At 37.0% G+C, this 27,307-nt stretch overlaps 1 non-coding gene across 1 annotated transcript; it reads left to right on the forward strand.

Annotated features, from left to right (window-relative positions):
- The first annotated feature begins 13,097 nt into the window (after window positions 1-13,097).
- On the forward strand, window positions 13,098-13,204 carry LOC138991538 (U6 spliceosomal RNA). Its single transcript, XR_011467511.1, has one exon. It is a non-coding gene; the product is annotated as a U6 spliceosomal RNA (small nuclear RNA).
- Window positions 13,205-27,307: the final 14,103 nt, after the last annotated feature.

The following is a 27,307-nucleotide window of genomic DNA, read 5'->3' on the forward strand; positions in this document are numbered from 1 at the left end:
TAAAAGATTATATTTTAGACAGTATTGAGTCTGCATGCAGTGCTGGTCTCCTCATGCATCTTATTTTTCCCCCATAAAAATTACATCATTATTATGAAAAAATCATAGCGTATGAGTTTGTAAATATAAATTCAAATATATGAACTACTAACTGTGTGACTTTGAACAAGTGATTTATCCTTCAGGCTCATATCCTTATTTGTAAAATGCGTATTGCAAAAGGTAATACATAAAATGATAACTCAGTAGTTCACAGTAGGTCCTCATTAATCTTGTTGTCTTTTCTTTCTTCATATTTCTCTTAACTCTATGAAGTAAAACATGGTTACAAATAAAAATAATGTATATGTATATATTTCCTATATGTGGTAGATGTGTACATATATATATAATGTTTGTATATGTATATATCTAGAATAATATTGCACGTTCTTACAAAAAGTTGAAACATCTTTTTTCTAAATACTTTAAGGATGATACTAAGATCCTGTGTGCCACGTGCTGCTGCTGCTAAGTCACTTCAGTCGTGTCCAACTCTGTGTGACCCCATAGATGACAGCCCACCAGGCTCCCTCGTCCCTGGGATTCTCCAGGCAAGAACACTGGAGTGGGTTGCCATTTCCTTCTCCAATGCATGAGAGGAAAAGTGAAAGTGAAGTCACTCAGTCATGTCCGACTCTTGGTGACCACATGGACTGCAGCCTACCAGGCTCCTCCATCCATGGGATTTTCCAGGCAAGAGTACTGGAGTGGGGTGCCATTGCCTTCTGCATGTGCCACATGTGATGCAGCCAAAAAAAAAAAAATTGTAATTGAAGTTACTTTAGAAAAAATTGGTATAAAACCAGACTGAAACTTGATAAATCCTTAAATTGTATATATTTAAAAAGTATTTAAGTGTTTGAGTTGAAGGATATACATATAGTTTAAAATAGTCATCTGGAAAATTGATTAATTGAATCCATTGAGGTAGTAAAGCAATCTATGTGTAGAGGCCAGAATGTAATAGCGAAACTTGAACCCAGGATATGAATGCTGGGAAAACTTCCTTTTTAGAGGGAATAGATTAGTCGTTATTGGCATGTTACTATAACAGAAAGATGAAAGTTGTGCTAAAAAAGTGTACTTCTAGATCTACTATCTTGACTAAATAAGTGTTTAATAAAAAACAAACAAAAAAAAAACTTGAACCCACAGAGAAATTAACTCAAATATATTCTGAAATGTGATTTCCATTTCCTTACTGACACACAATAGAAATGATCGCTGAAAATATACTGTTAGTGGAATCTTTAAATTTGGGTCCTTAGAATTAAAGATAAAAATGAGTGAGTAATTCAGACATAAACTATCAGTACTTCTGTGCTGGGTTTCAGGAATAATCTGTTCAAGTACTTAAAGTGTATTTAATGCTTAAGTTAAAGAGGAGAGTGAAAAAGTTGGCTTAAATCTCAACATTCAGAAAACTAACATCATGGCATCTGGTCCCATCACTTCATGGGAAATAGATGGGGAAACAGTGGAAACAGTGTCAGACTGTATTTTTGGGGACTCCAAAATCACTGCAGATGGTGACTACAGCCATGAAATTAAAAGACACTTTCTCCTTGGTAGGAAAGTTATGATCAACCTAGATAGCATATTGAAAAGCAGAGACATTACTTTGCCAACAAAGGTCCATCTAGTCAAGGCTATGGTTTTTCCAGTGGTCATGTATGGATGTGAGAGTTGGACTGTGAAGAAAGCCGAGCACTGAAGAATTGATGCTTTTAAACTGTAGTGTTGGAGAAGACTTTTTTTTTTTTTAAATATACATTTATTTATTTTAATTGGAGGTTAATTACCTTACAGTATTGTATTGGTTTTGCCATACATCAACATGAATCCGCCACAGGAGAAGACTCTTGAGAGTCCCTTGGACTTATTTAGTCGCAAAGAGTCAGACACAACTGAGCAACTGAACTGGACTGAACTGAACTGAATGCTTAAGTTGTGTACTCATAATCTATGAGGGGTAGCAGAAACCAAATTTATTCAAATATTTAAAGATAATCTAAGATTATCCATATTTGTATGATCATTGATAAAATTAACTGTTGCTGTAGTTCAGTCACTCAACATATGTCCAACTGTTTGTAACCCCAGACTGTAGCCTGCAAGGCTCCTCTGGTGTTCATGGGGTTCTCCAGGCAAGAATATTGAGAGTATGTTGCCATTAAATTAACTGTGTATATTTAATACTTGGGATGGTTTTGTTAGATTTGTTGATTGGGGAATTTGAAGAAATTTAAATATATTACATATATTCAGACAGTTCAGTTGCTCAGTCATGTCCAACTCTTTGCAACCCCATGAATTGCACCATGCCAGGCCTCCCTGTCCATCACCAACTCCCAGAGTTCACTCAAACTCATGTCCATCCAGTCGGTGATGCCATCCAGCCATTTCATCCTCTGTGGTCCCCTTCTCCTCCTGCCTGCAATCCCTCCCAGCATCAGGGTCTTTTCCAATGAGTCAACCCTTCGCATGAGGTGGCCAAAGTATTGGAGTTTCAGCTTCAGCATCAGTCCTTTCAGTGAACACCCAGGACTGGTCCTCTTTAGGTGAACTGGTTGGATCTCCTTGCAGTCCAAGGGACTCTGAAGAGTCTTCTCCAACACCACAGTTCAAAAGCATCAATTCTTTGGCGCTCAGCTTTCTTCACAGTCCAACTCTCACATCCATACATGACTACTAGAAAAACCTTAGCCTTGACTAGACAGACCTTTGTTGGCAAAGTAATGTCTCTGCTTTTCAGTATGCTATCTAGGTTGGTCATAATTTTTCTTCCAAGGAGTGTCTTTTAATTTCATGGCTGCAGTCACCATCTGCAGTGATTTTGGAGCCCAGAAAAATACAGTCTGACATTGTTTCCACTGTTTCCCCATCTATTTCCCATGAACTGATGGGACTAAATGCCATGATCTTCATTTTCTGAATGTTGAGCTTTAAGCCAACTTGTTCACTCTCCTCTTTCACTTTCATCAAGAGGCTTTTTAGTTCCTCTTCCCTTTTTGCCATAAGGGTGGTATCATCTGCATATCTGAGGTTATTGATATTTCTCTCAGCAATCTTGATTCCAGTTTGTGCTTCTTCCAGCCCAGCATTTCTCATGATGTACTCTGCATATAAGTTAAATAAGTAGGTAACAATATACAGCCTTGACTTACTCCTTTTCCTATTTGGAACCAGTCTATTGTTCCATATCCAGTTCTAACTGTTGCTTCCTAACTTGCATAGGTTTCTCAAGAGGCAAGTCAGGTGGTCTGGTATTCCCATCTATTTCAGAGTTTTCCACAGTTTATTGTGATCCACACAGTCAAAGGCTTTGGCATAGTCAATAAAGCAGAAATCAATGTTTTTCTGGAACTCTCTTGCTTTTTTGATGATCCAGCAGATTGTTGGCAATTTGATCTCTGGTTTCTCTGCCTCTTCCAAAACCAGCTTGAACATCTGGAAGTTCATGGTTCATGTACTGCTGAGGCCTGGCTTGGAGAATTTTGAGGATTACTTTACTAGCCTGTGAGATGAGTGCAATTGTGTGGTAGTCTGAGCATTTTTTGGCATTGCCTTTCTTTGGGATTGGAATGAAAACTGACCTTTTCCAGTCTTGTGGCCACTGCTGAGTTTTCCAAATTTGCTGGCATATTGAGTGCAGCACTTTCACAGCATCATCTTTCAGGATTTGGAATAGCTCAACTGGAATTCCATCACCTCCACTAGCTTTGTTCATAGTGATGCTTTCTAAGGCCCACTTGACTTCACATTCCAGGATGTCTGGCTCTAGGTGCGTTATCACACCATCATGATTATCTGGGTCGTGAAGCTCTTTTTTGTACAGTTCTTCTGTGTATTCTTGCCACCTCTTCTTAATACCTTCTGCTTCTGTTACTACTACTACTAAGTCACTACAGTTGTGTCTGACTCTGTGCGACCCCATAGATGGCAGCCCACCAGGCTCCCCCATCCCTGGGATTCTCCAGGAAAGAACACTGGAGTGGGTTGCCATTTCCTTCTCCAATGCATGGAAGTGAAAGTGAAGTTGCTCAGTCGTGTCCGACTCTTAGTGACCCCATGGACTGCAGCCCACCAGGCTCCTCCATCCATGGGATTTTCCAGGCAAGAGTACTGGAGTGGGGTGCCATCTGCTTCTGTTAGGTCCATACTATTTCTGTCCTTTATCGAGCCTATCTTTGCATGAAATGTTCCCTTGGTATCTCTAATTTTCTTGAAGACATCTCTAGTCTTTCCCATTCTGTTGTTTTCCTCTATTTCTCTGCATTGATCGCTGAGGAAGCCTTTCTTATCTCTTCTTGCTATTCTTTGGAACTCTGCATTCAGATGCTTATATCTTTCCTTTTCTGCTTTGCTTTTTGCTTCTCTTCTTTACACAGCTATTTGTAAGGCCTCCTCAGACAGCCATTTTGCTTTTTTGCATTTCTTTTCCATGGGGATGATCTTGATCCCTTTCTCCTGTTCAATGTCATGAGCCTCCGTCCATTGTTCATCAGGCACTCTATCTATCAGATCTAGTCCCTTAAATCTATTTCTCACTTCCACTGTATAATCATAAGGGATTTGATTTATATCATACCTGAATGGTCTAGTGGTTTTCCCTACTTTCTTAAATTAGTGTCTGAATTTGGCAATAAGGAGTTCATGATCTGAGCCACAATCAGCTCCTGGTCATGTTTTTGCTGACTGTATAGAGCTTCTCCATCTTTGGTTGCAAAGAATATAATCAGTCTTATTTTGGTGTGACCATCTGGTGATGTCCATGTGTAGTCTTCTCTTGTGTTGTTGGAAGAGAGTGTTTATGATCAACTTTAAATTTCTTAATAAAATTCCTTACTTCAGTGCAAACCCCTCAAAGTGATTTCAAAGATAGAGGAGCATTATATAGAAACAGAAGGTTTTATAATTTTGGTTTAAAAATAAAACTCTAGTTTAAAAAATTTATTTCAGTAAATTGAATATTAATTTTTTATGATTTTATGTATTTATGGCTGTGCTGGATCTTTGTTGCTGCCCACGTGCTTTTTTCTAGTTGCAGCAAGCAGAGGGCTGCTTTCTAGTTGCAGTGCATGGCTTTTCATTGTGGCGGCTTCTCTTATTCCGAGCACAGGCTCTAGGGCTTGTGGGCTTCAGTGGTTGCAGCATACAGGCTCAGTAGTTCTGGCTCCCAGGTTCAGTAGTTGTGGTACACAGGCTTTAGTTGCTCTGAGGAATGTGGACTCTTCCTAGATCAGTGATCGAACCTGTGTCTCCTGCATTGGCAGGATTCCCCTGAGTCACCAGGGAAGCCCCAAATATCAATTTTTAACACACAAGAAGGTAAAAAGATTTTTTGCCCCAACTTCAAATACACCAAAACACAGATTGACAGTTAGATTCAAATATGTAATTTATGAGATACTTTCTCACACATTTAATTATGCTCTTTGATTCTTAAAACCTATTAACAACTTCCTTTGAATAAAACAGAAAAGGTTAAGATTAGCTATTTTCCATATTTTATATAATTAGCAATAAAATTAAATTTGTATGTTGCCATCTCATAGGAAATCTGATAACTAATTGACCATCAACTTTTCCCATTATGTCATTATAATATGTAGTCTGCTTCCAGTCTGGAATTATCCAGCATTACTCATGATCAGACCATGAAGAATTTTCTTGTAGCCTTTGTCAAATTTTATTATCAGAGTAATGCTAATCCTTGAGATCATTTTTTAAATGTTTTTGTCAACTGAAAATCAAATATCTGTAAATCTGTTTTAGTTAAATATATTAAGTTTTGGATGAATATGTCCTGACGTTGAATAAAATTTAGTGTTTGTCATATAAGAAACTCTATTTACTATGAAAAAAGATCCACTGAGGTTCAAAAGAGGATGTTGAACTCACCTCTCCAAGGCTGGAGGATCAAGTTCAACTTTAAGAAGAGCATATCGGGAGGGAAATAATGTTGCAGTCATATATGGAATATACATTTCTTATTAAAGAGTCAAGGATTGGAGACTCAGAGATGTAAAGTAACTTTCCCCAAATCACAAACTTTAGCAAGAAGCAGACCTAAATGGGTTTTGTACTATATACAGGTAACTTCCTTAACATTTTGACTTTATTTTTGAGATTAAAATTGAGAGTAATAATAATATTCTCATAAATCCTCATGAAATGTAAATATTCTCATGGGTGCTGAAGTATTTATTGGACAGTTATATTTGGTTACAAAACAGTTCTTTACAGCCTCAGACTATCTATCAACTTAATGTATGTTTGTTGTTGTTTTTGTTAATCACTAAGTTGTGTTCCACTCTTGTGACCCCATGGTCTGTATCCCACCAAGCTCTTCTGTCCATGGAATTTCTCAGGCAATAATACTGGAGTGGGTTGTCATTTACTTCTACAGGGATTCTTCCTGATGCAGGGATGGCACCCACATCTCTTGCATCGGCAGGCAGATTTTTTACTGCTGAACCACCAGGGAAACTCTAATATATGTTTGCTGCTGCTGCTGCTACTAAGTCGCCTCAGTCATGTCCAACTCTGTGCAACCCCATAGACGGCAGCCCACCAGGCTCCCCCATCCCTGGAATTCTCCAGGCAAGAACACTGGAGTGGGTTGCCATATCTTCTCCAATGCATGAAAGTTGTTTACCATAATACAATTATACAACTCTGTATGATTATGATAGGAGGTACTACTCTGGTGAACAAATTGTGGAACAAATGTAACTAAAATTGCTAAGCATAAAATGAATAGGTAGCAGCAGAAATATACTGATATATGAGAATAGGTGAACCATAGACATTAGTCCACTGTATTGAGTGAATGAAAGTCAGTTCACCAGATGAATTAGGTCAAAGGAGGTCAAATAGGAGCTTTTACTGCACTTGAAAATTTAAGCAGTCACAACATTAATTCAAATACTTAGAAACATTATATAAATCACACGTACAATAAGTTATATTCTGTATATAGGGAAGCTTCATTAATTGTGTGTCTGTATGTATGTGAAGAAATGGTCCTTGATTACTGTTTCAAGTCTTTCTCTTTACTAAAGGGTCAAGCCTTCTTTTGATGGTTAGGCAGCTTCCTATATCTTCTTGGGTTGACTGAAAAATAGTGTCATTCGTATCTGTGCATAAATTGAACATTATGACCCAACTGTCATGTAACAGGAGGGATCATCTGTCTTTCCTTTTTTGAGTCAAGGGATTTTGGCAGGAACATAATATTCCCTTCAAAATCAGTTTGTTCCCTTGACTTTTTTTTTTTATAGACTCTATTTATCTGATTCTGCCTCTTCCACAGTCTTTGGGCTTCCAGACTGATTAGATCCTAATTCTTTTGGCATGCTGTCAACATATCCCACTCAGAATAACTATTAAACCTTTGCTTTTGCTACTCGTCTGCAATTGTGTTTCCCTTTCTGTGCACCATGTCTCTGCTCTGTGATTTTCACCTATTTTTGCCTCAGGCTGTCTCCTGACAGTGTTACCACCTCCCTCTATGAATTTGTTGCTTCTTTGCCCAAGTAATTTATTTATGTCCCCTTCTTACTTTCCCCATCTCACTTCAATTTATGATCCCAACTATTAACTTTTTATGTATATGTTCTTTTGTTTCATTTCAATTCACCATGAATATTTTAAAAGACTAGACATTTTATTTTTTCTCAAATATATAAACAGTACATTTTTCAAGATTAAAAGGCTTCACATGTAAATACTCAGGTTGCAACTACAATAACCCAATAACCAATTATTAAGAGGAAGATCTCCTTTTCTATTTAGCAGAAACATTGAATGCTTCAAATGTTGCTAATGTAAGCTAAATCATTCATCCAGATTTTTTTCTTCAACTTGAATAGTTTTATACACTGGTAACAGTTAAAACTGCAATTTAAACAGGTTTTCAGTATTATGTATTAGCTAGTATACAGATTTTATTCAAAGATGTACATGTGTTCTCAGGAAATTAATCCAGAGATATTGTCAACAAAAATGGATTCTCTGTTGTTTTGCATTAATACAAATTCTTTCAAAGGAAAGTATAGTGAAGTCATAAATGCAGTTGAAAATAATTGATTAAATCTTTGCCTTTTATCCAATAATGGAAATAAGCGTTTGAGAACTAAGAAAACTTTTAAGAATTGAACTAAGCTGATGACTTTGAGTACTTATGTTACTTAGAATAAAGGATGGTTGTTCAGTTTTCAGATGTTCTCAATTGTCTTATTTCCACCATTTTTGGAGGAACTCTGTATGTTTTATTATTCAATTAACTACTAAGGAAGTAGTTTTCTTCTGCGTTACATGGGAGAAAATGTAATTGACTGAATTACCAGGAAAGTTGAATCTGAAATGAAAATTGGATTAGTGTGTAGGAAGTTTATTAAGGAATGTTCAGGTATTCACCACCTATAGAAGGAATAGAAAAAGGAAAAAGCAGGACTGGAATGGGAAAAAGAAATCAAACAAACTGGAATTTTCTAGAGTATTAACGATCTCAGCTGATCACTTGGAAATGAGGATAGTTGTTAGAAAGTACACCAAACTGGGATAACAAGACTAGATTTTTGTGCTATATTGAGCAATCATTGGATGAGTAGATTTTGCTAAAGAGAGTTGACCTTGCAAGAGGCAATTCTTATTAGCAAAAAGAGATATTGGAGGACTTTAAGGGGAATCTGGGCGGCAAATCCCACCATAAGCTAAAGAAATAATTACTCAAAGTAAAATAAAAACACTTTAAGAAAAATAGGCACATGATTGTACAAAGACAGCATCAATCATTTAATATTGTGTAGACCTAATATCTTTGACACACTTAGACTAATATTCTGTTTTCTGTCTTCTCTTCTCCTTCCTCCTTCCCTGTTCCTCACTTCCCCCTCTCTTTCTCCACTTGTTCTCTCTCTGTTTGTTCATATTTCCATGAAAACATTTTATGATACACATTTAAAAAAACATATACCAGATTGAACAGACTTTTACAGTGAACAACTATATGTTGACCACTTACACTTTTTAAAATTTACCTTTTATACACATCATGTAAAGTTCACTTTTTTGTTGTTGGTCAATTTGTACCTTCTAAAAAATTTACAGAGTAGTATGTCTTATTCAGACTGCTACACAGAATATAATAAAGTCGATAGCTTATAAATCACAGAAATTTATTTCTCACAGTTGTGGAGGGTGGGAAGTCTAATCAGTTCAGTTCAGTTCAGTCACTCATCTATGTCCGACTCTTTGCAACCCCATGAATCGCAGCATGCCAGGCCTCCCTGTCCTTCACCAACTCCTGGAGTTCACTCAAACTCACATCCATCGAGTCAGTGATACGATCCAGCCATCTCATCCTCTGTTGTCCCCTTCTCCTCCTGCTCCCAATCCCTCCCAGCATCAGAGTCTTTTCCAGTGAGGCAACTCTTCTCATGAGGTGGCCAAAGTATTGGAGTTTCAGCTTTAGCATCATTCTTTCCAAAGAACACCCAGGACTGATCTCCTTCAGAATGGACTGGTTGGATCTCCTTGAAGTCCAAGGGACTCTCAAGAGTCTTCTCCAACACCACAGTTCAAAAGCATCAATTCTTTGGCTCGCAGCTTTCTTCACAGTCCAACTCTCACATCCATACACGACTACTGGAAAAACCATAGCCTTGACTAGATGAACCTTTGTTGGCAAAGTAATGTCTCTGCTTTTCAGTATGCTATCTAGGTTGTCATAACTTTCCTTCCAAGGAGTAAGCGTCTTTTAATTTCATGGCTGCAGTCACCATCTGCAGTGATTTTGGAGCCCAAAAAAATAAAATCTGATACTGTTTCCACTGTTTCCCCATCTATTTCCCATGAAGTGATGGGACCAGATGCCATGATCTTCGTTTTCTGAATGTTGAGCTTTAAGCCAACTTTTTCACTCTCTTTCACTTTCATCAAGAGGCTCTTTAGTTCCTCTTCACTTTCTGCCGTAAGGTTGGTGTCATCTGCATATCTGAGGTTATTGATATTTCTCCCGGCAATCTTGATTCCAACTTGTGCTTCTTCCAGCCCAGCATTTCTCATGATGTACTCTGCATATAAGTTAAATAAGCAGGGTGACAATATATGGCCTTGATGTAGTCCTTTTCCTATTTGGAACCAGTCTGTTTTTCCATGTCCAGTTCTAACCGTTGCTTCCTGACCTTCATGTAGGCCTCAGAGGCAGATCAGGTATTCCCATCTCTTTCAGAATTTTCCACAGTTTATTGTGATCCACACAGTCTAAGATTAAGGCACTTTTTTGGAGTCTATTGTTTTGGTATCTGGTGAAGGTAGACATTCTTCTTTGATGGCCTTATTCTCACTGTAACCTCACATGGTGAAAGGGTAAAGGAGATTTTAGGGTCTTTTCTATACAAGCACTATCATACATAAGGGCTCCTTGTTTGTAACCTAATCACCTTCCAAAAGACCCACACTTTTTAATTCTATCCCCTTTAGAGTTAAAATATCCGCATTTGAACTGGGGAGACATACTCAGCATTTTGTCCCTGGCCATCCAAAACCTACATTCTTTCCTGAGTAAGATATATATATTCCATCCTAAAAACCAAAGGTCTTAACTAATTCCAGCACCAACTCAAAATAAGTACATGATTCATCTAATATCTAATATTATCTAAATTTACCATAGGTAAACCCATGGTATGGTTTTTCCATTAGTCATGTATGGATGTGAGAATTGGACCATAAAGAAAGCTGAGCAACAAAGAATTGATGCTCTGAACTGTGGTGTTGGAGAAGACTCTTGAGAGTCCCTTGGACTGCAAGGGGATCAAACCAGTCCACCCTAAAGGAAATCAGTCTTGAATTTTCATTGGAAGGACTGATGCTGAAGTTGAATCTCCAATACTTTGGCCACCTGATGCAAATACTGAGTCATTGGAAAAGATCCTGATGCTGGGAGAGATTGAAGACAGGAGAAGAAGAGAATGACAGAGGATGAGATGGTTGGATGGCATCAGTGACTCGATGGACATGAGTTTAAGCAAGCTCCAGGAGTTGGTGATGGACAGGGAAGCCTGGCTGCTGCTGTCTGTGGGGTCACAAAGAGTCAGACATGACTGAGTGAACTGAACTAAACTGAAAACTCAAGGTATGATTCACGCAGAGGCAACTTGCTTTCCAGCTGTGAATCTGTGAATTCAAATGTGTTATGTGCTTTCAAAATATAGTGGTGCATGAGGCAGAGGAGAGGCACTCCCATACCAAAAGGGGGAAATAGGAAAGAAGAAAGCATGTGGAGTTTAAAGTGGCTGCGGGGAAGTCTTAACTTCTAGACCAATGAGTCATTGTTGGATTTCCCAGTGTAAGCATTCCTGACTCTGTAAATAAGACCTCTAGGCCAGCAGAGCATAAATTCATGGGAACAGGAAGCAAACATTTTACTAATGGGATGCTAGGGTTGGTGAGTGGTACCACTTCCATTTCTACTTCTTGATCCTTGGACCTATGAATCCTGGCTATGAGAGAAACAATATCATATATTGGACACTGATTCAGAGACTATACAGCTTTTTGGCAAACCTTGTTCCTGGCCAGCAAGGTATTGCCACCTATATGATGCTGTAAGTCTTCAAAAGGCCCTTCCAATAGCTGCTTCAGGTTGCTGGGGATATGGAAAGACCAGAGTTCCATGAACATGGAACCACCACCTCACTTTTGCTGTGACGTGAGTTCCTTGATCAGAAACAATGTTCTGTGGAATAACATTGTGGTAAATAAGGCATCCTTGTAAGTTCAAGACTGATAGTCTGGGCAGAAGCATTCCATGCAGGAAAGACAAAACCATATCCAGTGTGCCTACTTCATCAAGGAGAAATACTAACAATGCCATAATGGAGCTTTCAAATGTAATCAATCTGCCCTCAAGTAGCTGGCTGATGACCCTGGGAAACTGCCATATTGGTTACTCTGTTATTCTTGGTTACTGGCAGATTGAACACTTACTAACCATAGCTAAATTCCTATTAACTTTCAGCTCCCTCCTATTAACAAATGATACTCCGTAAGGATGAGAATTCAACTTGGACTATAATTCAGCCCATCACAGGATGAGGTTCTGCATTTGATTTGTAGAAATTTCACTCTGTGCAGGAGATAAGCTTCAGAGCAGATCCAGAAGCTCTTAAGTCATTTTGCGGTATTTGAGATGGGAATTCAAACTCTGAGTTTAACCTTTCTTTTTACTACTTTGTTCGGTAACATTAGAAGTGTTTACCTAAAACAAATAGACTGTCAGTTATTTCTACAGCAAAAACTGCTTTATTCAGGATCAGCAGAGAATTACAACTGGGGACTGCAACCATGTGAGCCAAGCACAATTTTTCTCCCCCCCCCCAAAATAGAGAGGAGAATCCTTTTATAGAGGGGTAAAGGAAGTTGGGAGCACAATAGTAAACAGAGTCCATTGGAGAAATTGAGAGTTCAAAGTTTAGTGGTTTTTCTTCAGCTAATTGGAGAAGGCAATGGCAACCCACTCTAGGGTTCTTGCCTGGAGAATCCCAGGGATGAGGGAGCCTGGTGGGCTGCCATCTATGGGGTTGCACAGAGTCAGACACGACTGAAGCGACTTAGCAGCAGCAGCAGCTTCAGCTAATTTGTGAGAGTCTTATTTTGCTGAGTTCTTGTCAGGCAAAGAGTCTCTCATCTTCCTGTTGGGTTCTGCAATGGTTGTATGGTGTGACAGCTCCTCCCCCTTCTCTCCTGGATTTATTTAATTAAGGTCCCTGCTGAAGCAACCTATAGAAGCAACCAACCAAAGTCATTATATTCTTTTAGTTTCTAAAAATGGTATTGCCTCTTAAGATTGGTAGATTAGGAATATCCAGTACATATAGTTGAAGTAACTCTATTAATTATCAGCACTCAGATAATTAATCAGAAATTATTTTTCCTACTGGAAATAGATTCATTAGCCTCCTTAAATCTAATCATATTAGAGAGGTAATTCCAGGAACTCCAGAACCAATTCAGAAAACTCATCCTTAAAATTCGTTTCCTCTGTGCTCGCTTCGGCAGCACATATACTAAAATTGGAACGATACAGAGAAGATTAGCATGGCCCCTGCACAAGGATGACATGCAAATTCGTGAAGTGTTCCATATTTTTTCTACTCTAGATTTTTAATTTTAGCTTTTTTGTATATGTTATCAATTTTGTACCTACAGTTTTTTTTATAATTTCTGTGACTTTTTTTTTCCCCTCCGTTTCTTTCTCTTCTTCTTTTATATAACATTGTATATCTGAAATTCCAAACTCTACTCTAGATTTTTAATTTATGCTTTTTGGTATTTGATATCAATTTTGTACCTGTATTTTCTTTATAATTTTTGCGACATTGTTTGTTTTTGTTTGTTTGTTTTCTATCTTTATTTTTCTACTTCCTTTTATTTTAACATTGTATTTTTGAAATTCCAAACTCTACTCTAGATTTTTAATTTTTGCTTTCTGGTATTAGTTATCAATTTTGTACCTGTATTTTCTTTATAATTTTCACGACCTTGTTTGTTTTTCTTTGTTCGTTTTTTCTCTCTTTCTTTTCCTTCTTCTTTGCTTTAACATCATATTTTTGAAATTCCAAACTCTACTCTACATTTTTAATTTTTGCTTCTATGTATTTGTTACCAATTTTGTACCTTTAAGAACCCAATCTTCAGGACCCATTTTTCACTAGGGAGCAAGATTACTGGCTTGACTGCTCTCTCTCCCTTTGGACTCTCCTTTTTCTCCACCAGGTCGCCTGTGTCTCCTCCCTAACCCCTCTCTACTCTACCCAACTCTGTGAATTTCTGTGTGTTCCAGACAGTGGAGAACACTTAGGGAACTGATTACTGGCTGGATCTGTCTGCCTCCTTTTCATTCCCCCCCTTTTATCCTTCTGGCCACCTCTGTCTCCTTCCTCCTTCTTCTCTTCTCTGTATAACTCCGTGAACATCTCTGAGTGGTCCAGTTGTGGAGAGCACATAAGGAAGTGACTACTGGCTAGCCTACTCTCTCCACTATTGATTCCACCTCATCTCATTTGGGTCACCTCTAACTCCCTCCTCCCTCTTCTCTTCTCCATGTAATGCTGTGAACCTCTCTGAGTGACCCTCACAGTAGAGAAACTTTTCATCTTTAATGTAGATGTTTTATCAATGGTGCTGTATAGAAGGAGAAGTTTTGAAACTACTGTAAAAATAAGACCGATAACTGGAAGCAGGAGGCTTAAGTCCAAACCCTGACTACAGGGAACTCCTGACTCCAAGGAACATTAATTGACAGGAGCTCATCAAACGCCTCCATACCAACACTGAAACCAAGCACCACACAAGGGCCAACGAGTTCCAGGGCAAGACATACCAAACAAATTCTCCAGCAACAAAGGAACACAGCCCTGAGATTCAAGATACAGGCTGCCCAAAGTCACCCCAAAACCATAGACATCTCATAACTCATTACTGGACATTTCATTGCACTCCAGAGAGAAGAAATACAGCTCCACCCACCAGAACACTGACACAAGCTTCCCTAACCAGTAAACCTTGACAAGCCACCTGTACAAACCCACACACAGCGAGGAAATGCCACAAACTGCCAGAATACAGAAAGGACACCCTAAACTCAGTAATATAAACAAGATGAAGAGACAGAGGAATACCCAGCAGATAAAGGAACAGGATAAATGCCCACCAAACCAAACAAAAGCGGAAGAGATAGGGAATCTACCTGATAAAGAATTCCGAATAATGATAGTGAAATTGATCCAAAATCTTGAAATTAAAAAGGAATCACAGATAAATAGCCTGGAGACAAGGATTGAGAAGATGCAAGAAAGGTTTAACAAGGACCTAGAAGAAATAAAAAACAGTCAATATATAATGAATAATGCAATAAATGAAATTAAAAACACCCTGGAGGCAACAAATAGTAGAATAACAGAGGCAGAAGATAGGATTAGTGAATTAGAAGATAGAAGGGTAGAAATAAATGAATCAGAGAGGATAAAAGAAAAACGAATTAAAAGAAATGAGGACAATCTCAGAGGCCTCCAGGACAATATTAAACGCTACAATATTCGAATCATAGGGGTTCCAGAAGAAGAAGACAAAAAGAAAGACCATGAGAAAATACTTGAGGAGATAATAGTTGAAAACTCCCTAAAATGGGGAAGGAAATAATCACCCAAGTCCAAGAAACCCAGAGAGTCCCAAACAGGATGAACCCAAGGCAAAACACCCCAAGACACATATTAATCAAATTAACAAAGATCAAACACAAAGAACAAATATTAAAAGCAGCAAGGGAAAAACAACAAATAACACACAAGGGAATTCCCATAAGGATAACAGCTGATCTTTCAATAGAAACTCTTCAAGCCAGGAGGGAATGGCAAGACATACTTAAAATGATGAAAGAAAATAACCTACAGCCCAGATTATTGTACCCAGCAAGGATTTCATTCAAGTATGAAGGAGAAATCAAAAGCTTTTCAGACAAGCAAAAGCTGAGAGAGTTCTGCACCACCAAACCAGCTCTCCAACAAATACTAAAGGATATTCTCTAGACAGGAAACACAAAAACGGTGTATAAACTCGAACCCAAAACAATAAAGTAAATGGCAACGGGATCATACTTATCAGTAATTACCTTAAACGTAAATGGGTTGAATGCCCCAACCAAAAGACAAAGACTGGCTGAATGGATACAAAAACAAGACCCCTACATATATTGTCTACAAGAAACCCACCTCAAAACAGGGGACACATACAGACTGAAAGTGAAGGGCTGGAAAAAGATTTTCCATGCAAATAGGGACCAAAAGAAAGCAAGAGTAGCAATACTCATATCAGATAAAATAGACTTTAAAACAAAGGCTGTGAAGAGAGACAAAGAAGGTCACTACATAATGATCAAAGGATCAATCCAAGAAGAAGATATAACAATTATAAATATATATGCACCCAACACGGGAGCACCGCAGTATGTAAGACAAATGCTAACACGTATGAAAGGAGAAATTAACAATAACACAATAATAGTGGGAGACTTTAATACCCCACTCACACCTATGGCTAGATCAACTAAACAGAAAATTAACAAGGAAACACAAACTTTAAATGATACAATAGACCAGTTAGACCTAATTGATATCTATAGGACATTTCATCCCAAAACAATGAATTTCACCTTTTTCTCAAGCACACATGGAACCTTCTCCAGGATAGATCACATCCTGGGCCATAAAGCTAGCCTTGGTAAATTCAAAAAAATAGAAATCATTCCAAGCATCTTTTCTGACCATAATGCAGTAAGATTAGATCTCAATTACAGGAGAAAAACTATTAAAAATTCCAACATATGGAGGCTGAACAACACGCTGCTGAATAACCAACAAATCACAGAAGAAATCAAAAAAGAAATCAAAATTTGCATAGAAACGAATGAAAATGAAAACACAACAACCCAAAACCTGTGGGACACGGTAAAAGCAGTCCTAAGGGGAAAGTTCATAGCAATACAGGCACACCTCAAGAAACAAGAAAAAAGTCAAATAAATAACCTAACGCTACACCTAAAGCAACTAGAAAAGGAAGAAATGAAGAACCCCAGGGTTAGTAGAAGGAAAGAAATCTTAAAAATTAGAGCAGAAATAAATGCAAAAGAAACAAAAGAGACCATAGCAAAAATCAACAAAACCAAAAGCTGGTTCTTTGAAAAGATAAATAAAATTGACAAACCATTAGCCAGACTCATCAAAAACAAAGGGAGAAAAATCAAATCAACAAAATTAGAAACGAAAATGGAGAGATCACAACAGACAACACAGAAATACAAAGGATCATAAGAGACTACTATCAACAATTATATGCCAATAAAATGGACAACGTGGAAGAAATGGACAAATTCTTAGAAAAGTACAACTTTCCAAAACTCGACCAGGAAGAAATAGAAAAATCTTAACAGACCCATCACAAGCACGGAAATTGAAACTGTAATAAAAAATCTTCCAGCAAACAAAAGCCCAGGTCCAGACGGCTTCAAGGCTGAATTCTACCAAAAATTTAGAGAGAAGAGCTAACACCTATCCTGCTCAAACTCTTCCAGAAAATTGCAGAGGAAGGTAAACTTCCAAACTCATTCTATGAGGCCACCATCACCCTAATACCAAAACCTGACAAAGATCCCACAAAAAAAGAAAACTACAGGCCAATATCACTGATGAACATAGATGCAAAAATCCTTAACAAAATTCTAGCAATCAGAATCCAACAACACATTAAAAAGATCATACACCATTACCAAATGCGCTTTATCCCAGGGATGCAAGGATTCTTCAATATCCGCAAATCAATGTTATACACCACATTAACAAATTGAAAAATAAAAACCATATGAGTATCTCAATAGATGCAGAGAAAGCCTTTGACAAAATTCAACACCCATTTATGATAAAAACTCTCCAGAAAGCAGGAATAGAAGGAACATACCTCAACATAATAAAAGCTATATATGACAAACCCACAGCAAACATTATCCTCAATGGTGAAAAATTGAAAGCATTTCCTCTAAAGTCAGGAACAAGACAAGGGTGCCCACTTTCACCATTACTATTCAACATAGTTTTGGAAGTTTTGGCCACAGCAATCAGAGCAGAAAAAGAAATAAAAGGAATCCAAATTGGAAAAGAAGAAGTAAAACTCTCACTATTTGCAGATGACATGATCCTCTACATAGAAAACCCTAAAGACTCCACCAGAAAATTACTAGAACTAATCAATGATTATAGTAAAGTTGCAGGATATAAAATCAACACACAGAAATCCCTTGCATTCCTATACACTAATAATGAGAAAACAGAAAGAGAAATTAAGGAAACAATTCCATTCACCATTGCAATGGAAAGAATAAAATACTTAGGAATATATCTACCCAAAGAAACTAAAGACCTATATATAGAAAACTACAAAACACTGGTGAAAGAAATCAAAGAGGACACTAATAGATGGAGAAATATACCATGTTCATGGATTGGAAGAACAAATATAGTGAAAATGAGTATACTACCCAAAGCAATCTATAGATTCAATGCAATCCCTATCAAGCTACCAACAGTATTCTTCACAGAGCTAGAACAAATAATTTCACAATTTGTATGGAAATACAAAAAACCTCGAATAGCCAAAGCGATCTTGAGAAAGAAGAATGGAACTGGAGAAATCAACCTACCTGACTTCAGGCTCTACTACAAAGCCACAGTTATCAAGACAGTATGGTACTGGCACAAAGACAGAAATACAGATCAATGGAACAAAGTAGAAAGCCCAGAGATAAATCCACGCACATATGGACACCTTATCTTTGACAAAGGAGGCAAGAATATACAGTGGATTAAAGACAATCTCTTTAACAAGTGGTGCTGGGAAATCTGGTCAACCACTTGTAAAAGAATGAAACTAGAACACTTTCTAACACCATACACAAAAATAAACTCAAAATGGATTAAAGATCTCAACGTAAGACCAGAAACTATAAAACTCCTAGAGGAGAACATAGGCAAAACACTCTCTGACATACATCACAGCAGGATCCTCTATGACCCACCTCCCAGAATATTGGAAATAAAAGCAAAAATAAACAAATGGGACCTAATTAACCTTAAAAGCTTCTGCACATCAAAGGAAACTATTAGCAAGGTGAAAAGACAGCCTTCAGAATGGGAGAAAATAATAGCAAATGAAGCAACTGACAAACAACTAATCTCAAAAATATACAAGCAACTCCTACAGCTCAACTCCAGAAAAATAAATGACCCAATCAAAAAATGGGCCAAAGAACTAAATAGACATTTCTCAAAAGAAGACATACAGAGGGCTAACAAACACAAGAAAGGATGCTCAACATCACTCATCATCAGAGAAATGCAAATCAAAACCACCATGAGGTACCATTTCACACCAGTCAGAATGGTTGCGATCCAAAAGTCTACAAATAATAAATGCTGGAGAGGGTGTGGAGAAAAGGGAACCCTCTTACACTGGTGGTGGGAATGCAAACTAGTACAGCCACTATGGAGAACAGTGTGGAGATTCCTTAAAAAACTGGAAATTGGACTGCCTTATGATCCAGCAATCCCACTGCTGGGCATACACACTGAGGAAACCAGAAGGGAAAGAGACACGTGTACCCCAATGTTCATTGCAGCACTGTTTATAATAGCCAGGACATGGAAGCAACCTAGATGCCCATCAGCAGATAAATGGATAAGAAAGTTGTGGTACATATACACAATAGAGTATTACTCAGCCATTAAAAAGAAAACATTTGAATCAGTTCTAATGAGGTGGATGAAACTGGAGCCTATTATACAGAGTGATGTAAGCCAGAAGGAAAAACACCAATACGGTATACTAACGCATATATATGGAATTTAGAAAGATGGTAACAATAACCCTGTGTACAAGACAGCAAAAGAGACACTGATGTATAGAACAGTCTTATGGACTCTATGGGAGAGGGAGAGGGTGGGAAGATTTGGAAGAATGGCATTGAAACATGTAAAATATCATGTATGAAACGAGATGCCAGTCCAGGTTCGATGCACGATACTGGATGCTTGGGGCTAGTGCACTGGGACGACCCAGAGGGATGGTATGGGGAGGGAGGAGGGAGGAGGGTTCAGGATGGGGAACACATGTATACCTGTGGTGGATTCATTTTGATATTTGGCAAAACTAATACAATTATGTAAAGTTTAAAAAAAAATAAAATTAAAAAAAAATTTGTTTCCTCTACCACCACTCTCATTAACAAAGTCCACGTTTATCCTAGAGGACAGTTTTCTTGTACCTAAAGTTCCCTCATGCTTCTTTTTTAAATTCAGTTATACCTCTGCCCCCAGACCCTAGCAATCACTAATCTGTTTTCCATTACTACTGTTTTGCTTTTTCGAGAATGTCATAAGTAGAACTCTGCAGGCTGTCATCTTTGAGTTTGACATCTTTCATTTAACATAATGCTTTGAGGGTATCCATCTTTTCTGTTTCTAAAAATAGTTTGTTCCTATTCAATACTGTGTTTCTTTCAAATGAAAGTCATTTGGCAATGAAGACTCAGAAATGTAATTTGCAGCCTCCTAACTTTGCCTAGCATTAATAATTTGTGCATACAACCAAGAGAAGTTAGTGAGAGACAACAGAAACATAAATTTTTCAATAGACATTAAATAATTTGGTTAAATATGTGGACAAATAGATCTTATATCAAGTATTTCAATATACAATTTCACTTTTATTAAATGTAAAGATTTAGGGTGAGCACATGCATATTTTCAGAATTTTGATATAGAAGAAGGATTATGTTACTTTCATATGCTCAAAGTGAGAATGGAATTGATTGTTGTGGTATGAACAGTGGGTGTACATAAGTAGAATTTTTATTGTAGATAGTTTGACTGAAAATAATAAGCTGTTTTCTACCATTTCTAACCGTAAAGTTTGTTGAGCAGAATACCATGTACCAGTCCCAATAGAGGACTCAACAAACATTGGTATCAGAGCTATTAAGGAAAATACTTGCAGTTAATCATTGGATGAAATGATGCTTTGGTTACAAAGAAAAGAGACAGAGCAAGATCAGCTTCAACAGTGAGCATCATTTCCTCATGGCCAGAGAGTCTTTTGTGGTAGCCATTGCAAGGCAATTTCCACCCCTCTCACATTGCAATGAAAGGAACCTTGCTAAAGACAGATATAGCAGTGGGCTGGCCAGGTGGCACATTATGTATAAGCTTTAAGCAATGAGAAAAGAGCACTCATTTAACCTAAAATGGGGAAAGACATCACTACACAAGATGATAGGCATAGCACAGTCTGTGTGGTTCTTTAGCTCTTGGTATCAAAATGTTCCAGGTCCCAGGCCATGGACCTTGGACCCTCTTATGCAGCTGAGTGGGGACAAAGACCTGCTCAGGAATGTGTCTGTCTTTCCCAACAGTCGCAGAAGTTCCAGGGTAATTGGTGCTATTAAGAGTCCATGATAAGTGGCTGTGAGGCAGAGCTATTTTAGAAGAGATTCTAGGATTAATTGATTTACATTAATAGATGGTAAAATTCCTTTTACTTCTGACACGCTGAAACGTATGAAGATATTGAGAACCATGAAGTTTTCATTTCGGAAGTAACTGGGATTCAGAAGTAGGTGATTTTGTAATGACTGTAAGTTATGACACATGTATCCATGCATAAATGCCCAAATAATAGAATAGCCTGTGTATGCACATGGGTATGTGTGTATGCATGCACATGTGTAGTTTTTTCACTAAAGGAGAAACTTGTTCCCAATATGGGGATCTTAATAATATATTCTTCTATTTTTCATGATAAACTATTAACACTTATTTTTCATTTAAACCCTTTGATGACTTAAAGAATTTGCAGTGTGTTTTATCCGAAATGCCCACATCTTTTACTAATTGGTGAGCTCATATCTATCATTCAAGAATCAAGTCAAATGTCTAATATTTCTTGAAGCCTTCCAAAGACTGTCTTCCTAATCTCGAGGTGAAGATATTCAATATTTTTATCTTGTTCCCTGTTTCATTATATTTATTTGATTAAATTTATATTTCATAATTTTCACAATAAACTATGGGACTGAAAGAGACAAAGATAGCTTCCTCTACATTTGGTATAGTGACACCTAGCATGGTGCCCAGAATTTAAAAATCCACAAAAGTTTTTGAGTGACTGAGCTGATAATGCAACAATGACTAAAGTGATAATCTAATACATATTGCTTACCTAGCATAATTTATTCCATATTTCTGCTTAAAAATTCATGCTTTGGGTCACAGTATTTCCATTTTGTACTTTCTTTCAACATCTAAATTGGTATTAAGTATCATATTTTGAGATACAAGTTTTCCAGATTTTTATTCCTGTTCTCTCTGCCTGTGGCATTTATACTACATTTCCAGCTATCACATTTCTAACCTAAGTCCTGAGATTGCACAATGCATGGTTTCCATCTAAAATGAGAAATTGTCTGTTGTTACTCTGTTTGCACCATTTTCCTATAATAGGGTTACTATTAATTTTCATAATGATCATTTGAACATAAATGGAGATTTTATTACTGAGCATATTTTTAAATATTTTTTTCTTTGTTGATTTCTGAGGGTGAGCATCTGGTGTATTGTTCTTCAGCTCTGGCTATCATGTTATTTAAAGGGCTCTGTGGCATAAGGGTGGGAGGGCAATTCAGAATTTCTTTCAATGCATTTCCCACAAATATCATCACCATATGCAGACTGTGTATTAGATAAGGCAAGTTAGTCATGTAGTGAATTATAACAAGCAAGCTAATAGACATTCTGACACTCAGAGAAAGTAAAGAATAAAATAGTCAGCTGAAAAAAAGCTAACTGATATTTTGCACTTATTTTTAAAACAATGTAGGAAAAAATCAGCATATATTTAAAACATATTGCTTAAGACAAATATCAATACTATAATTCTACTTATTAAAGTATTAGATTTTATACATTTAAAACCATTTTAACACTTCATATATAGTATTATATAATTAGAATTGGAAATGTTTTATCTTGAGACACATTTATTTTTGTCTTTCTAGGAACCTACATCCCCAAAATGGAAGTAGAAATACTTTTTTAATATGTAATTTCACAAAATCTATTGTATAGCTGAAAATGCACAGAATTAATCTATTTATTGCTGTAATAAAATAAATTTTCATACTAAACAGATGTTAATAAACAAATAGGTTCAAGGAATAGCATTAGACATTGAAGATCCAAAGATGAATGTGCCATACTAAATTGAACAAAGATTCAATAAAGTTAATGTAACACCTTTAGATTTGTTATGAGAAAGGTAAGTACTAGGGGAAAATAAAAAAAGAGAAATTCATTGCTTCAGGACAAACAAATTAAGTTATAGTTTAAAGAGCAGATCACATTTGGGCTTGAGCAGCTGGGAACAAAGCAAAACAAAAAATAAAAGCAGGGTTTCCCACCAGTGTTGTGTAGATGCACGGATTAACAAATTGCCCAAAGTGAGTGAAGCATTTGATAAAGGGAGTGGTGGGAAGACTGCTTGAGAGATAGTGAACAGATTATAGTTATCATAATGAGGAGTCCAAAGAGCTTCCAGGGGCTTATTCTGAACTGGGTAATAAAGATCTGAGTTGCTTTAAAAGAATCATTTTGGTAACCATGTATAGGATAACTTTGATTAGGAGAAGGAAGGAGTGGTGATGTTAAAGGCAAGTACTCTTTAAGAACATAATCTTGCAGACCAAACTGAAGAATTGAGCCTAAGGGTGCAATACTAGTGCAATGGAAAGGCAGCCACAGAATTAATAATCTTTTTGGTCCTTAGAATGGATAATCAGTTCTTCACATGGCAGTTAGGATTTCTGGTTGTTTAGTTTTTTCCACTTCAGTAGTATAATAATAATGCCTGGCTTGAAACAAAATGAACCTCTGTACTCTCTGGCCTCTGCTTCTCTTACCTTATTTCAATCACACTTGCGAGGTCAGGGATATTAGCATGGGCTTGATTGAATCATATCTTTCCCTCTCCAGGATCTCTAACATACTGGCCTCTCTGGAAAAACTCCAAACACCACCTTCTCTCCTCAGAACCCCTTTCTCAAAACTTCATGTGTTTTCTTGCATGTTGCTTTTTTCAAAGATTTCTTCCCTCCTCATCCAATGAAAATTTCTTATGTTAAGATAATTTATTTTGTTTTTTTTCTTAGGATTTACTCTAATTTACAACTATTTATTTAAGTCTATGTTTGCTTTAATAATATCTAGTTCCCTTACTGCACTTTCTTGCACTTTTGTTTACAGTCCATAATTGCATTGTGTAACCAAAACTTAGTTCCACAGTTGATAAAATTTAAATAAGCATTAAATAAATGTCCCATGGATATTAAATGAGTAAAGGATATACTGAAGTTACCATGAGGAATGGGTTGTGGAGACAAGAATGTGAGTTTGATTCTGAATATCTGGACTATGAGGTGTTTGCATCCTCATCTTCATCATTGATCTAATCAACCCCACCATGATCTGAGCATTTCCTGTAAGTGAACCAAGGGCTCTACATACAAGTTTCTATTTAATCTCACAGTATTGAATAAATAAGATATAGAAGTTATGTACATGGAAGGCAATGGCACCCCACTCCAGTACTCTTGCCTGGAAAATCCCATGGACGGAGGAGCCTGGTGGGCTGCCGTCCATGGGGTCGCTAAGAGTTGGACACGACTGAAGCAACTTAGCAGAGGTAGCAGCAGAGGTTATGTAATGATCCTAAGATTAAAAAACTAGAATCTGAGAGATTGTAATTTAAATTCAGGGTTTTCTAACTCAAAATCCCACTGTTCTTACTGCTGTGATATAATGTTAATATTTTAAGATAATCTAAACCTAAAAAATATATTGTTCCTTGAAATTATGCAAACTAGAGAAAAGATAGAAAATTATTAGCAATTCAGAGCAAAATATAAATGTATAGGCAACATTTATACCAATTATACAATAACTTTTATTATAGAAGTATTGCGTGAATTAATGTGAATGGTTAAAATCAAAATTCAAATAATTGGATAAATAGGGTGTATGTTCAAGGTCTTTCCAGGAAAGGGGTGTTCCTGAGTGTGTCTTTTTGCCAGAGATTTTTACTCCACTCTGTGCCTTTTCTTGTGTGGGCTTTTTCCTTTCTGTCCCTTTCACAGGCTTTTTCCTTTTATTTGTTTGCCCTCCACACAGTTCTTCTATTCACCACTTTCTCTGACTGCCATCTGGGACCCTGTTTAACTATTCTAATTACCTAACAGATTTAAGTTCTCCATTACAACTTAAAGTATGCAGATTATTTTATTTACTTCAAGCATACAGGAGTTAGCACATAAACTAGTCAATAGAGTTCCACAGAGTATACATGATTCTCTTAATTCACTTCATATACTTTCTGTTCACTCTCTAATGAGTGACTAACTTCCAGAACCCTATGTTCACTGCCCTATTTTTCCAAATTGAAGACATTTGTTATGCTCCAAAATTAATAATAAAAAAGGATGTAGAATTTATGTCATCAGAAAAAATGGCATCATTCAAACTGCAGCTTCAGTTCAGTTCAGTTCAGTCGCTCAGTCGTGTCCAACTCTTTGCGACCCCATGAATCTCAGCATGCCAGTCCTCCCTGTCCATCACCAACTCCCAGAGTTCACTCAGACTCATGTCCATCGAGTCAGTGATGCCATCCAGCCATCTCATCCTCTGTCGTCCCCTTCTCCTCTCTCCCCCAATCCCTCCCAGCATCAGAGTCTTTTCTAATGAGTCAACTCTTCGCATGAGGTGGCCAAAGTACTGGAGTTTCAGCTTTAGCATCATTCCTTCCAAAGAAATCCCAGGGCTGTTCTCCTTTAGAATGGACTGGTTGGATCTCCTTGCAGTTCGAGATCCAACACCACAACACCACAGTTCAAAAGCATCGATTCTTCTGCGCTCAGCTTTCTTCACAGTCCATCTCTCACATCCATACATGACTACTGGAGAAACCATAGCCTTGACTAGACGGACCTTTGTTGGCAAAGTAATGTCTCTGCTTTTCAATATGCTATCTAGGTTGGTCATAACTTTTCTTCCAAGGAGTAAGCGTCTTTTAATTTCATGGCTGCAGTCACCATCTACAGTGATTTTGGAGCCCAAAAAATAAAGTCTGACAATGTTTCCACTGTTTCCCCATCCATTTCCCATGAAGTGATGGGACCAGATGCCATGATCTTCGTTTTCTTAATGTTGAGTTTTCACACTAAAAGTAAGAAAAATATCATCCTCTTCCACACCTCAAATTTTTAACATTGGTGATTTTTCAGTTTATGTTGTCTAAGTACCACCAAAGTCTTGCTTGCCCCAATATTCTTCACAATCCCAATTAAATTATTTAAACATGACCTAAGTCATTAGATAGCACAGTATTATAAATATGAAAGAAAGAAAAAATATGCTTTTTTTCCTTCCTCTCAAATCATAGGCATAAACAGAGTTTTCAGGCCATATTCTGTATTGATTCAACATTATACTTTTGGAGATAGCAACAGCAAAAGCATAGACATGCAAATATACTGCAAAAGTTCATAAATTTTCACACAGTAGATATAAAATTGTTGAATGACAGAGTCATAGGCTGCCACAGCCAGCAGGGATGTTTGATAACGTGTAATGTAATAGATGAAGTAACACAAAATCAATGACTTCCATGTAGCCAGGAGTTTTTTTCAGGCTATACTCAGCCTCAGTTTATTACATTGCCAAAAGGTGAAGTTGTTGATGAACTCATTTGACAGTGTCATTTAAACAGAGAAGGGGACTGATATACAGAAATTAGCATGTAGACTGAGAATGTTGAAGCAAAAGCAATTGCAGTGGGTCTTTTCTATAGTGTACCTGAAGGACGGATGACCACCTCATGTCCTAAGACTGATTGCCTAGATTTGCTTATTAGCTCTTAAAACTGCAGTAACCAGAGGTAGAGAAAGGCTAAAAGAAAAAACTCTCTGCAAATGCACTGAATGAAATTTGTGGACCAATGAAGGTTACAGAAATGACATACAAAGAGACTTTTTAAAAACTTACAAGACATTTAACACTTGTTGATAATGCATCTCACTGCATAGTGGAGACTTGTTCCGTTAGACTTTTTATTTATTGTGTTTTTATGAATTTTTCAGTTTTATAAAAATAGGTATGAATTATTTTTCAAAATTTAAAGTTTTTGTTTAGCAGATTTTTATTATCTTATTTGTATCTTTTGATTTTATTTGTAAAGGAAAAGCAGAAAATTATCAAGAACAGAGGGTATAGAGAAAGGGAAACATTCTAAAGGAATAGAAAAGAAGCAGCTCATGAAATTATACTTGACAAAATTTTGTCCAGGTACTTGGGGATAAAAATCTGGGCATTAATATCAGAACTACACTAAATATCAGTCTTAATTTTCTAAGTGAAATTTGTAAAGTTGACTCGTTTGTATATAATTTAGCCTTGAATGTGATTTAATTACACATCAAATAAATATTCTCTACATTAAAAAAATAGCTATTCAAGTGGAAGCCTCCTTTATGTACTGTTTGATTAATGCCCACAATTTAGGGGGATGGTATTAAGTATTTGTTTAGGAGTCTTGTGTTATATGA

This window comes from Bos mutus, chromosome 17, assembly GCF_027580195.1.
Source record: "Bos mutus isolate GX-2022 chromosome 17, NWIPB_WYAK_1.1, whole genome shotgun sequence".
Classification (NCBI taxonomy): Eukaryota; Metazoa; Chordata; class Mammalia; order Artiodactyla; family Bovidae; genus Bos; species Bos mutus.